Source organism: Aethalodelphis obliquidens, unplaced genomic scaffold, assembly GCF_003676395.1.
Source record: "Aethalodelphis obliquidens isolate GAN/ISIS:26980383/991018 unplaced genomic scaffold, ASM367639v1 scaffold24, whole genome shotgun sequence".
NCBI classification, from domain to species: Eukaryota; Metazoa; Chordata; class Mammalia; order Artiodactyla; family Delphinidae; genus Aethalodelphis; species Aethalodelphis obliquidens.
The window spans coordinates 17,853,746-17,868,284 of record NW_020837968.1 but is presented as its reverse complement, the minus strand read 5'-3'; the positions used below and the strand labels follow the sequence as shown (position 1 = coordinate 17,868,284).

At 44.5% G+C, this 14,539-nt stretch overlaps 1 pseudogene; it reads left to right on the top strand.

Moving 5' to 3' along the window:
- Nucleotides 1–13,904: 13,904 nt before the first annotated feature.
- LOC113628697 (uncharacterized) lies at nt 13,905–13,984 on the top strand (annotated as a pseudogene).
- Nucleotides 13,985–14,539: the final 555 nt, after the last annotated feature.

The window sequence follows — 14,539 nt, the reverse complement described above, 5'->3', positions numbered from 1 at the left end:
TTGGCATCCCCTTAACCAATTTTAATGTTAAATCGACAACTTCAGCGACCATAGCCTGAGGAAGGCATGGCGCCCAGGGACAAATGTCATCAGGGATGATAGTCTTAGTCACACCACCTGGCCACCCACTTAGACCAGCAGAGGTGTTTTCTGAGGATGTGGGAGACTGAACATCAGTTGTGGCCTCAAGACCAGCTCCTGTGATGGGAGCTATAGTTTGTCCCACTAACACATTTCTTATATGTCTGTGCCAGGAAAAGAGGTCTGCCAGCATCCTGGAGAAGCTGCTTCTAGAAACTGAATGAAGAAGTAGATTCATGCGGACACTCTCGTGAGCTGCCAGGGCTTACTGTGAGGACCAAACGACTGTTCCCCTCTCTGCGTGGGTGCTGCTGGCGGACAGCCCTCAACCAATAGCCCACTCTGGGAATTGTCCTTGACAATATCGCTGTCTTCCAAAGTCATGCCCTTTGCCAGAGGCAGCCTGAACCCTGTGACTGGCCTATATAAAAGTATAAAGACCCAGCATGCTCCAAGGAGTAGGCTGAGGCCTCTGATAAGACCGCATCATTGCTGCTTTTCTCTGCCCACCCTGCTTTCTTTCCGCTTCCGCCTGTGGTTGTAGATCCTGAGAGAACTCCCTAAAGGACCTCCTGCAACCTAATCTCCAGCTCAGATGTTGCTTCCCACCATCCTGCAACAGACACCCATTTTGCTCTCACTAAACAATGTTCTCCAATCTAGTCTTTATCCACAACTAAGATGATATCTGGCCTACATCTACCTTACTCTTTACCTTATTTCTTTTTATTATTTTTATTTTTGGCTGCGTTGGGTCTTCGTTGCTGCACACGGGGCTTCTCTAGTTGCAGCGAGTGGGTCCACTCTTCCTTGCAGTGCATGGACTTCTCATTGTGGTGGCTTCTCTTGTTGCAGAGCACCAGTTCTAGGCACACGGGCTTCAGTAGTTGTGGCATACAGGCTCAGTAGTTGTGGCTTGTGGGCTCCAGGGCGCAGACTCAGTAGTTGTTGCACATGGGCTCTAGAGCGCAGGCTCAGTAGTTGTGGTGCACGGGCTTAGTTGCTCGATGGCATGTGGAATCTTCCCAGACCAGGGATCGAACCCATGTGCCCTGCATTGGCAGTCAGATTCTTAACCACTGTGCCACCAGGGAAGTCCTCTTTGCCTTATTTCTGATTCAGAATATGGACAGGATTGGAGGCACTATTTATTGGACTGCTTTAAAATCTTAACAGCCATTATTATCAGAAAATCCACGAAAGGCCAGTGCACAGAGGCAAGCAGGACACCAACCCTGTCACTGTCATGTGGACCATCATTTACAGAACAAGAACCAGGCCAAGGGCCTGGGGTTCAGGGAAGCCAGGAATGGACTCGACCACAGTGAGAGGGAATTTAATTTCAGGCTTTATCCTCATAAGCAGCCTCACTGTAGTACCTTTCAGCCAAGTATCAGGCCAAGAATTTCCTGACAATAATAAAGGACAGGGGAGAATCGGGAAGATGGCGGAAGAGTAAGACGCGGAGATCACCTTCCTCCCCACAGATGCACCAGAAATACATCTACATGTGGAACAACTCCTACAGAACACCTACTGAACGCTGGCAGAAGACCTCAGACCTCCCAAAAGGCAAGAAACTCCCCACGTACCTGAATAGGGCAAAAGAAAAAAGAAAAAACAGAAACAAAAGAATAGGGACGGGACCTGTACCAGTGGGAGGGAGCTGTGAAAGAGGAAAGGTTTCCACACATTAGAAGCCCCTTCGCAGGTAGTGACTGCGGGTGGCGGAGGGGGAAGCTTCGGAGCCGCGGAGGAGAGCACAGCAACAGGGGTGCGGAGGGCAAGTGGAGAGATTCCCGCACGGAGGATCAGTGCCGACCTGCACTCACCAGCCCGAGAGGCTTGTCTGCTCACCCGCCGGGGCGGGCGGGGCTGCGAGCTGAGGCTCGGGCTTCAGTCGGAGGCAGGGAGAGGACTGGGGTTGGCGGCGTGAACACAGCCTGCAGGGGGTTAGTGCGCCACGGCTGGCCGGGAGGGAGTCCGGGAAAAGTCTGGAGCTGCAGAAGAGGCAAGAGACCTTTTCTTGCCTCTTTGTTTCCTGGTGGGCGAGGAGAGGGGATTAAGAGCGCTGCATAATGGAGCTCCAGAGACGGGCACGAGCTGCGGCTAAAAGCGCGGACCCCAGAGACGGGCATGAGATGCTAAGGGCGCTGCTGCCACCACCAAGAAGCCTGTGTACGAGCACAGGTCACTGTCCACATCCCCCTTCCGGGGAGCCTGTGCAGCCCGCCTCTGCCAGGGTCCCGGGATCCAGGGACCACTTCCCCGGGAGAACGCACGGCGCGCCTCAGGCTGGTGCAACGTCATGCCGGCCTCTGCCGCCGCAGGCTCGCCCCGCACTCCGTGCCCCTCCCTCCACCCCCCCTCCCCCGGCCTGAGTGAGCCACAGCTGCCGAGTCAGCTGCTTCTTTAACCTCGTCCTGTCTGAGCAAAGAACACATGCCCTCCAGCGACCTACACGCAGAGGCGGGGCCAAATAGAAAGCTGAGCCCCTGGGAGCTGTGTGAACAAGGAAGAGAAAGGGAAATCTCTCCCAGCAGCCTCAGGAGCAGCAGATTAAATCTCCACAATCAACTTGATGTACCTGCATCTGTGGAATACCTGAATAGACAACGAATCATCCCAAATAGAGGAGGTGGACTTTGAGAGCAAGATAGATTATTTTTTCCCCTTTTCCTCTTTTTGTGAGTGTGTATGTGTATGATTCTGTGTGAGATTTTGTCTGTATAGCTTTGCTTTCAGCATTTGTCCTAGGTTTCTATCCGTTCTTTTTTTTTTCTTCTTTAAAAAAATTTTTTTTCTTAATAATTATTTTTTATTTTAATAACTTTATTTATCTTACTTTATTTTATCTTCTTTCTTTCCTTCCTTCTTTCTTTCTTTCTTTCTACTTTTTCTCCCTTTTATTCTGAGCCGTGTGGATGAAAGGCTCTTGGTGCTGCAGCCAGGAGTCAGTGCTGTGCCTCTGAGGTGGGAGAGCCAACTTCAGGACACTGGTCCACAAGAGGCCTCCCAGCTGCACATAATATCAAACGGCGAAAATCTCCCAGAGATCTCCATCTCAACACCAGCACCCAGCTTCACTCAACAACCAGCAAGCTACAGTGCTGGACACTCTATGCCAAACAACTAGCAAGACACGAACACGACCCCACCCATTAGCAGAGAGGCTGCCTAAAATCAAAATAAGTCCACAGACACCCCAAAGCACACCACCAGACGTGGACCTGCCCACCAGAAAGACAAGATCCAGCCTCATCCACCAGAACACAGGCACTAGTCCCCTCCACCAGGAAGCCTACACAACCCACTGAACCAACCTTAGCCACTGGGGACAGACACCAAAAACAATGGGAACTACGAACCTGCAGCCTGCAAAAAGGAGACCCCAAACACAGTAAGATAAGCAAAATGAGAAGACAGAAAAACACACAGCAGATGAAGGAGTAAGAGGAAAACCCACCAGACCAAACAAATGAAGAGGAAATAGGCAGTCTACCTGAAAAAGAATTCAGAATAATGATAGTAAAGATGATCCAAAATCTTGGAAATAGAATAGAGAAAATGCAAGAAACATTTCACAAGGACCTAGAAGAACTAAAGATGAAAGAAGCAACAATGAACAACACAATAAAAATAAATTAAAAATACTCTAGATGGGATCAATAGCAGAATAACTGAGGCAGAAGAACGGATAAGTGACCTAGAAGATAAAATAGTGGAAATAACTACTGCAGAGTAGAATAAAGTAAAAGAATGAAAAGAACTGAGGACAGTCTCAGAGACCTCTGGGGCAACATTAAACGCACCAACATTCGAATTATAGGGGTTCCAGAAGAAGAAGAGAAAAAGAAAGGGACTGAGAAAATATTTGAAGAGATTATAGTTGAAAACTTCCCTAATATGGGAAAGGAAATAGTTAATCAAGTCCAGGAAGCACAGAAAGTCCAATACAGGATAAATCCAAGGAGAAACACGCCAAAACACATATTAATCAAACTTTCAAAAATTAAATACAAAGAAAACATATTAAAAACAGCAAGGGAAAAACAACAAATAACACACAAGGGAATCCCCATAAGGTTAACAGCTGATCTTTCAGCAGAAACTCTGCAAGCCAGAAGGGAGTGGCAGGACATATTTAAAGTGATGAAGGAGAAAAACCTACAACCAAGATTACACTACCCAGCAAGGATCTCATTCAGATTTGATGGAGAAATTAAAACCTTACAGAGAAGCAAAAGCTGAGAGAGTTCAGCACCACCAAATCAGCTTTAAACAAATGCTAAAGGAACTTCTCTAGGCAGGAAACACAAGAGAAGGAAAAGACCTACAATAACAAACCCAAAACAATTAAGAAAATGGGAATAGGAACATACATATTGATAATTACCTTAAATGTAAATGGATCAAATGCTCCCGCCAAAAGACACAGACTGGTTGAATGGATACAAAAACAAGACCCATCTATATGCTGTCTACAAGAGACCTGCTTCAGACCTAGAGACATATAAAGACTGAAAGTAAGGGGATGGAAAATGATATTCCATGCAAATGGAAATCAAAAGAAAGCTGGAGTAGCAATTCTCATATAAGACAAAATAGACTTTAAAATAAAGACTGTTAGAAGAGACAAAGAAGGACACTACATAATGATCAAGGGATTGATCCAAGAAGAAGATATAACAGCTGTTAATATTTATGCACCCAACACAGGAGGACCACAATACATAAGGCAAATACGAACAGCCATAAAAGGGGAAATTGACAGTAACACATTCATAGTAGGGGACTTTAACACCCCACTTTCACCAATGGACAGATCATCCAAAATGAAAATAAATAAGGAAACACAAGCTTTAAATGACATATTAAACAAGACGGACTTAACTGATATTTATTGGACATTCCATCCAAAAATAACAGAATACAGTTTCTTCTCAAGTGCTCATGGAACATTCTCCAGGATAGATCATATCGTGGGTCACAAGTCAAGCCTTGGTAATTTAAGAAAATTGAAATCATATCAACTATCTTTTCTGACCACAACGCTATGAGACTAGGTGTCAATTACAGGAAAAGATCTGTAAAAAATACAAACACATGGAGGCTAAACAATACACTACTTAATAACGAAGTGATCACTGAAGAAATCAAGGAGGAAATAAAAAAATACCTAGAAACAAATGACAATGGAGACACGACGACCCAAAACCTATGGGATGCAGCAAAAGCAGTTCTAAGAGGGAAGTTTATAGCAATACAATCCTACCTTAAGAAACAGAAAACATCCCTAATAAACAACTAAACTTGCACCTAAAGCAATTCGAGAAAGAAGAGCAAAAAAACCCCAAAGTTAGCAGAAGGAAAGAAATCATAAAGATCAGATCAGAAATAAATGAAAAAGAAATGAAGGAAACGATAGCAAAGATCAATAAAACTAAAATCTGGTTCTTTGAGAAGATAAACAAAATTGATAAACCATTAGCCAGACTCATCCAGAAAAAAAGGGAGAAGAGTCAAATCAATAGAATTAGAAATGAAAAAGGAGAAGTAACAACTGACACTGCAGAAATACAAAGGATCATGAGAGATTACTACAAGCAACTCTATGCCAATAAAATGGACAATCTGGAAGAAATAGACAAATTCTTAGAAATGCACAACCTGCCAAGACTGAATCAGGAAGAAATAGAAAATAAAAACAGACCAATCACAAGCACTGAAATTGAAACTGTGATTAAAAATCTTCCAACAAACAAAAGCCCAGGACCAGATGGCTTCACAGGCGAATTCTATCAAACATTTAGAGAAGAGATAACACCTATCCTTCTCACACTCTTCCAAAATATAGCAGTGGGAGGAACACTCCCCAACTCATTCTACGAGGCCACCATCACCCAGATACCAAAATCAGACAAGGATGTCACAAAGAAAGAAAACAACAGGCCAGTATCACTGATAAACATAGATGCAAAAATCCTCAACAAAATACTAGCAAACAGAATCCAGCAGCACATTAAACGGATCGTACACCATGATCAAGTGGGGTTTATTCCAGGAATGCAAGGATTCTTCAATATACGCAAATCAATCAACGTGATACACCATATTAACAAATTGAAGGAGAAAAACCATATGATCATCTCAATAGATGCAGAGAAAGCTTTTGGCAAAATTCAACACCCATTTATGATAAAAACCCTGCAGAAAGTAGGCATAGAGGGAACTTTCCTCAACATAATAAAGGCCATATATGACAAAACCCACAGCCAACATCGTCCTCAATGGTGAAAAACTGAAAGCATTTCCAGTAAGATCAGGAACAAGACAAGGTTGCCCACTCTCACCACTCTTATTCAACATAGTTTTGGAAGTTTTAGCCACAGCAATCAGAGAAGAAATGGAAATAAAAGGAATCAAAATCAGAAAAGAAGAAGTAAAGCTGTCACTGTTTGCAGATGACATGATACTATACATAGAGAATCCTAAAGATGCTACCAGAAAGCTACTAGAGCTAATCAATGAATTTGGTAAAGTAGCAGGATACAAAATTAATGCACAGAAATCTCTGGCATTCCTATACACTAATGATGAAAAATCTGAAAGTGAAATCAAGAAAACACTCCCATTTACCACTGCAACAAAAAGAATAAAATACCTAGGAATAAACCTACCTAAGGAGACAAAAGACCTGTATGCAGAAAACTATAAGACACTGATGAAAGAAATTAAAGATGATACAAATAGATGGAGAGATATACCATGTTCTTGGATTGGAAGAATCAACACTGTGAAAATGACTGTACTACCCAAAGCAATCTACAGATTCAATACAATCCCTATCAAACTACCACTGGCATTTTTCACAGAACTAGAACAAAAAATTTCACAATTTGTATGGAAACACAAAAGACCCCGAATAGCCAAAGCAATCTTGAGAATGAAAAACGGAGCTGGAGGAATCAGGCTCCCTGACTTCAGACTATACTACAAAGCTACAGTAATCAAGACAGTATGGTACTGGAACAAAAACAGAAATATAGATCAATGGAACAGGATAGAAAGCCCAGAGATAAATCCACGCACATATGGTCACCTTATCTTTGATAAAGGAGGCAGGAATGTACAGTGGAGAAAGGACAGCCTCTTCAATAAGTGGTGCTGGGAAAACTGGACAGGTACATGTCAAAGTATGAGATTAGATCACTCCCTAACACCATACACAAAAATAAACTCAAAATGGATTACAGACCTAAATGTAAGGCCAGAAACTATTAAACTCTTAGTGGAAAACATAGGCAGAACACTCTATGACGTAAATCACAGCAAGATCCTTTTTGACCTACTTCCTAGAGAAATGGAAATAAAAACAAAAAACAAATGGGACCTAATGAAACTTCAAAGCTTTTGCACAGCAAAGGAAAACATAAACAAGACCAAAAGACAACCCTCAGAATGGGAGAAAATATTTGCAAATGAAGCAATAACAAAGGATTAATCTCTAAAATTTACAAGCAGCTCATGCAGCTCAATAAGAAAAAAACAAACAACCCAATCCAAAAATGGGCAGAAGACCTAAATAGACATTTCTGCAAAGAAGATATGCAGACTGCCAACAAACACATGAAGGAATGCTTAACATCATTAATCATTAGAGAAATGCAAATCGAAACTACAATGAGATATCATCTCACACCAATCAGAATGGCCATCATCAAAAAATCTAGAAAGAATAAATGCTGGAGAGGGTGTGGAGAAAAGGGAACACTCTTGCACTGCTGGTGGGAATGTGAATTGATACAGCCACTATGGAGAACAGTATGGAGGTTCCTTAAAAAACTACAAATAGAACTACCATATGACCCAGCAATCTGAGTACTGGGCATATACCCTGAGAAAACCATAATTCAAAAAGAGTCATGTACCAAAATGTTCATTGTAGCTCTATCTACAATAGCCAGGAGATGGAAACAACCTAAGTGTCTATCAACAGATGAATGGATAAAGAAGATGTGGCTTATATATACAATGGAATATTACTTAGCCATAAAAAGAAACGAAATTGAGCTATTTGTAATGAGGTGGATGGACCTAGAGTCTGTCATACAGAGTGAAGTAAGTCAGAAAGAGAAAGACAAATCCCGTATGCTAACACATATATATGGAATATAAGAAATAAAAAATGTCATGAAGAACCTAAGGGTAAGACAGAAATAAAGACACAGACCTACTAGAGAATGGACTTGAGGAGATGGGGAGGGGGAAGGGTAAGCTGTGACAAAGGGAGAGAGTGGCATGGACATATATACACTACCAAACGTAAAATAGATAGCTAGTGGGAAGCAGCCGCAGAGCACAGGGAGATCAGCTCGGTGCTTTGTGACCACCTAGAGGGGTGGGATAGGGAGGGTGGGAGGGAGGGAGACACAAGAGGGAAGAGATATGAGAACATATGTATATGTATAACTGATTCACTTTGTTATAAAGCAGAAACTAACACACCATTGTAAAGCAATTATACTCCAATAAAGATGTAAAAAAAAAAAAAAAATAATGAAGGACAGGGACTTCCCTGGTGGTGCAGTGGTGAAGAATCCGCCTGCCGATGCAGGGGACACAGGTTTGAGCCCTGGTCCGGGAAGATCCCCCATGTCCTGGAGCAACTAAACCTGTGCGCCACAACTACTGAGCCTGGGCTCTAGAGATCACGAGCCACAACTACTGAAGCCCACACACCGCAACGAAGAGAAGCCCCTGCAAACAGCAACGAAGACTCAACGCAGCCAAAAATAAATTAATTGATTAAAAATAATAGTGAATGACAAGTCTTCAAATGCACCTGATAACCTCATCCTCTGACCAGTCATTAGCAATGGGGTCTAGTGCAAATAACATGGGTTTAGGACAAAAATGACCGCTGTCTGACTCCCGGTTTCCCTATCGTGATCTGCATGACCCTAAATAAGCTACTTAACTTTGCTGAGCCTCCCTTCCTCATCTATTAAATAAAATAAGAAGAACCTTGAAGAGTTGGTGCGAGGATTAAATAAGATAATGTATGTAAAGCTCCTAGCACAGAGCCTGGCTTTCAACAACTGACAGGCCTTAGAATTTTTCCATAAAGAGTTTTTAAGCATTTCAGTGTGATGAGTTATGACTGGTCTCTCTTAGCCAATTCATTTACCTCCCACTGTGCCATTTCTAAATAGGGAGACTATTTACACTTGGGCAGAACAAGATGTGAGTTTTTGGACAGCTATGTAGGGCAGGGAGACATGTAATGAGCATGGCTTATTTTTAACCACCACTTCTACATTTTGGACGTCACTATTTTGATACAGGTTGGCCCTTCCGGTAAAATGATATTTCCTGCTCACCTGCAATGGGTGAGTTATATAATGCCACTTGCTCTCAAAGGACAGAAAGCAATCAGCTCCAAACAAAACGAGGTGTTGAAGCACAACTTAAGGACATGTGAGAACAGGAGACCAGAAGGCCAGGGATGGAATGGACAAGATGGTGACACGGCCAGGACTAGCATCTTTGCTGGGACAGTGCCACCCTAGAAATGAAGTCTCCTTGGTTCAGCTGCAATTCTTGAGTCATTTTCCCAGAGTCCATTAAAAGAAAGCAATGCCAGTGATTCAGGGAAATGCTTTACCTCAGGAGGAGGATATGCTGGAAGAAAATATCAAAGGGATTAGATAAATTGAAGTTCAAGGCTGCCACCAGGGAACACTCACTCCTCTGCCCAGCTCTTTGGTACCATATCCTTCAGGCTTCTGTTGGCAACAGAATCCTTGACTGGATAGCCCATTGGCAGACCCAGTGTGTCCCCACATCCTCTGGCTCCAGATTTGGAAAAATAAGAAAATGAGCCTGACCAAGAGAGGGAGCAAGAAAAGCAAGGGAACCTGCTAGGGCTCCTGGACCCCCAGCCCCACCTGAGCTGGCTCCTTGGTGAGTCTGTGGGGCCTTCAGACCAGACCCAACTGGCCTCTGGAAGGACAGACCCATCCAACCACCCAGAGAGTGGCCTTGCCATCTGCTCTGGTCTGGTTTTCTCTCGAGCACGCTGCACACCAAGCTTTCACCTGAACAAATCCAAAATCCCCCTGAATTTTGATTCTCTGTCCCCAACTTGCTTTCTCATCACCCTTTCACCATCTCTCCACCTTCTACCAAGAAACTGCTCTGAGAAAAGAAGTTTGAAGTGAATTTTCTTCTCTGAAATCTCCTCCTCTGGGATGGTCTACTGGTTAATGCTCATCTGATTGCACAACGGAAGGTTTTGTCCTGTGTTGAAGGTATTCCCATGCCCTGGGAATGGGGAGGGGCTCAGGTGCTCCAGAGGGCTCTGGTGACTCTGAGCCTCCTGCAATCACAGCCCTGGCCGTCCACACGTGGGACTGACCCCTCTGCTGCCCTCGCAGCCCTTTCCCTCCTGATTACATCAGTGTAAGCATCAGATGGGGTCCTTGGGCAAAACTCCCTATGGCAATAATACTAATAATGCCATCAATTGAGCATCACGACGCAAAGGCCTTCTCATCCATTATTTTATTTAATCCTCACAACACCCCTATAAAAGTAGGATTATTGTTTTTCCATTTTACAAATAAGGAAACCAAGATTTGTAAAGGACAAATAACTTGCCCAAGTTGTGTAGTTAGTAAGTGGCAGAGCCAAGATTCACCCTCAGTTCCTGTCGACTGCAGACCCTAAGCTCTTAACCACACTTAACTGTGTGGCGCTCCAGATGCTTCTGAGTACGAGGAGCCAGGCATGCACTTCAGGCCCAGTGCCCCTTCCCCCAGAGAACCCTCCTTAGTCCCACCCCTCACACCCTCCAGCTCCCCTACTCCCAGGCCACGTCTTGCCCACAGATGCCCTGCTTCATGTGCTGTTGTGTCTGCTTCCCTCAGCAGAGTGAGGATCTTGTATGGCCATTGAGAGCGAGGGCTATATCTTACTTGTTCTTATATCTTTGGACCCTGTGTAGAACCTGGCCCATAGAGGTGCTGAACCTAAAGGCTTTGAGGTTTGCCCAGAGACTGCAGCCACCGTGTAGGCCCTTGAGGGGTGCAGGGTTGAGGAGGCAAGTGGGATGAAATGGGACCAAAACTCAGCCTGCCTGGAGCTGCATCCACCCAGAGGGGGTGGCTTTGTTTTTAGTGCTCACAAAGGGCCCCATGAGATAACTCAGCCACTGTGAACTGAGAATTAACAGTTTGACAGCTGGAATCCACATCATACAGCTCAGAGGCTTCCAATCTAGTTTGGTTTAGGAAATCCAGTTGTTAAATGTCATTGATGGGGATGCTGTGGACTGAATGTTTGTGTCCCCTCAATTTTATATGTTGAAACCCTGTCCCTCAATGTGATGGTATTAGACAGTGGGGCCTTTGGGAGATAATTAGGGTTAGATGAGGTCATGAAGATGGGGCCCTCATGAATGGGATTAGTGTCCTTTTAAGAGTCACAAGAGACTCTGGAGGGCCCAGAAAAAGGCCCTCCCCAGGACTCCGCCTTGCTGGTACCCTGATTTCAGACTTCCAGCCTCCAGAACGGTAAGAAATAAGTGTCTGTTGTTTATAAGACACTCAGTCTATGGTACTTTGTCATAACAGCCCAAACAGACTAAGACAGGATGTGCTCCGAGGTGCCTGGTTTGGGTCAAACCACTTAAGTTTTTCAAGATAAAGGTCTTGATTAGGTCAAATTTATTCTCCCTCATCTTGTCTGGGAACTTGAAGCCCCAGCGAGGAGCATGTAGCTGTGAGTTTTCTGAAGCAAAGCAGCTCAGGCCTGAGTCTCTCTCTCATCTCCCCTGACAGCTCAAGCTTAGTTCCTTTCAATTTCATGCATGAAAAATAGCATTTAAACTAGTAAACCCTCATCCCAGCATAGTCTTACATTATTCAAAACCAGAATAATGATCCTTTAAATAGAATGGTAGATTTGCTTCTCTGCCACCATGTCCTTACCTTCAAAAATGAGAACCAGCATCGCCAACAAGAGGCTATTTTTAGGTATTTCCATAGTTTCTGATGAAATCAGCTAAATATAAAAGGTGTTGGTTATTCATTTGATGACTTGTGCCAACTAGGAGTGGCAGGTGTCTCCTGGACACCAAGATAAAATTCAGCCTCTAAAGCTCATTTCGGCTGCCAGGTTAGCCCAGGCACCTGATACAGGGCAGAACACGGGTTCTGGGGCCAAACTCATCAGCCGGATGCCCAGCTTACCACCGTGTGACCTCACTTTCCTGACCTCAGTTTCCTCACCTGCTAATATGGGGAGTGTGATGGGACCTTGCCTGTAGGATTATGATGAGGGTTTAGCAAAATAATCCCTGTGAGGTACTTAGCACGTTGCCAAGCATGTCGAAATGCTTAAGTGTAATTAAAACCATTCCCTTTTTGAAAAATCGTCGCTGTCTGAGATACAATTAAAATTATTCCAGAGAGATCCGGCCCTTTTGAAAATGCTCCCAGCAGAGAGTTAGTCTTGTAAACTGTCAGGAATTGTGCGTGACCTGTCTTTTAGAAGCCGAGAGACTGTAAATAAATTCACTGTGTGAGCCTCAGACAGGGGGAAGTTGTGGCCCCACCCATTTTGTCACCCATTTGTTTTCCCAACTGGGAAAACTGGACAACTGGACGGAAGAATCAATCCATTTATTATTTTCACTCACTCACTCTCCTGCTTTTGTTCTTCACGGTGACCCCCAAGCCTGGTAAGCGGCACCGGGGTTCCTGCCGTGCCTGGGATTCTCTGAGCAACCAGACCATGTGGTCTTGGGTAAACGCCATCTCAGCTCAACTCGCCCCTGGAACTGATGGTCATGGGGGTCATCATCTTGGGGGTTCTGACCCCCCCGTGGGCAGTACTGGAGGGGAGCACACCTGAGCCTGGACCAGGTGAGCTGCTGAGTCAAAACGCAAGTACCAAAAGGAGGTACTCTTGGCCCCAGTTTGCCCAGGAAAGTCCCAGTTTTAGGACTGAAAGTCCTGGGCAAACTGGGGCAGCTGGCCACCCGAGGAGAATCCTGGAGTTCCCCTCATAGGTGGTGCCTGTCCAGAGGCATTGGTCATGTCAGGGTAGGCAGTAGCCCAACAGCACTTGACCCCAAACTTTCCGATGGAGTTGTCATAGCCCTTCAGAGAAATCAGGGTTAGTCCCCAGCCTCTGCTATGTAAGACCTCTGATGTACTTAAGGATCATATTTATTTCATCCTTCCGTTTTCTCCAGATTGAATAATACCTGTCCCTTGAGGCTGTGCACTCACGTCATAATCCCCTTGTCACTCTCCTCTGAGCTCTTTCCACGATGGTCCCCAGCCTTTCTGTTTGGAACCAGAGAAGGACCAAAGGCTCCGGGAGTTGGGTTCCTCCTCTGGGTCAAACTCTCATCTTTAGAATCCAGGGGGTGTCATGGGCTGCAGTTTCAGGGCCCATGAGATTCTAAACCCGCCTCGTCCAAACCTGAGTGTTCATCACAGCATCCAGTTTAGCTCTGGACGTTCTTAGGGGTGTGGGAGGGTGAGATGTAAGGCAGAAAAATGTCTGACCCGGGGTGAAACCAAGTCAGAGTGGGGGCACTTTCTCCAGAGCACCCCCTTCTTCTCTTCCTTACCATCCCTCCCCCAACCCCACTCTCCAGGGCTCTTAGCAGCCCCCTGTGAGGGCACCTGCCCCCGTGACACCTCCCCTGAGAAGCCTCCCCAGCCCCTCCCTTCGGCCCTTCAGCCCTTTCTATAACCTCCTGGTGTTCTCAGAGATTGTACCACAAAAATTCACACAATAACTGTCTTAAGACTATACTCTCAGGGATCATTTCTATAGTTTGTTACCAGAGGAGTTTCTCTGAACATGTAGAGCACAGAGAATGCATAGAAATAAAGTCCCATTATTCAGGGGGAAAAAAAGACTTTCTTGTTCTGTTTCTTGATTGTTTCATGTTAATTTTGTTTTCTCAATGCGATTTCAAAGCCCTTTAGGAAAAAGAAGCTTATCTCATTTATCTTACTCCCTTTTCTTCTTCTTTTTCTTTAATCTTCACAGCATCTCTCAAGGTCTCAGGAAGCTAAAAAGCTCTCAGTAAATACAATCAGAGGATGATGAATGAATCCTGAATACACCATCGCCCAGCACAACACCTCACGTGCCAAAGCTCAACAGGTGTTTTGCTGAATGAATGAGTGAACGCTCCCGCCTTGGAAATGTATCCTACTTATCCACATTCCTCTATTCACTGGCTTGGTGAATAAGAATTCACCAAAAACAATACAAATATAAAAAGATGGAACGAGACAAAAATATAATACAGTGGGATGTAGCACTTGGTAGTTAAATGATTTCTCTACTTTTTATGGGGGAAATTCTGGCTCCTTAACCTCTCATTTATTGGCAAAGGGAGCTGAATGTATATTTGAAATACACATCCACT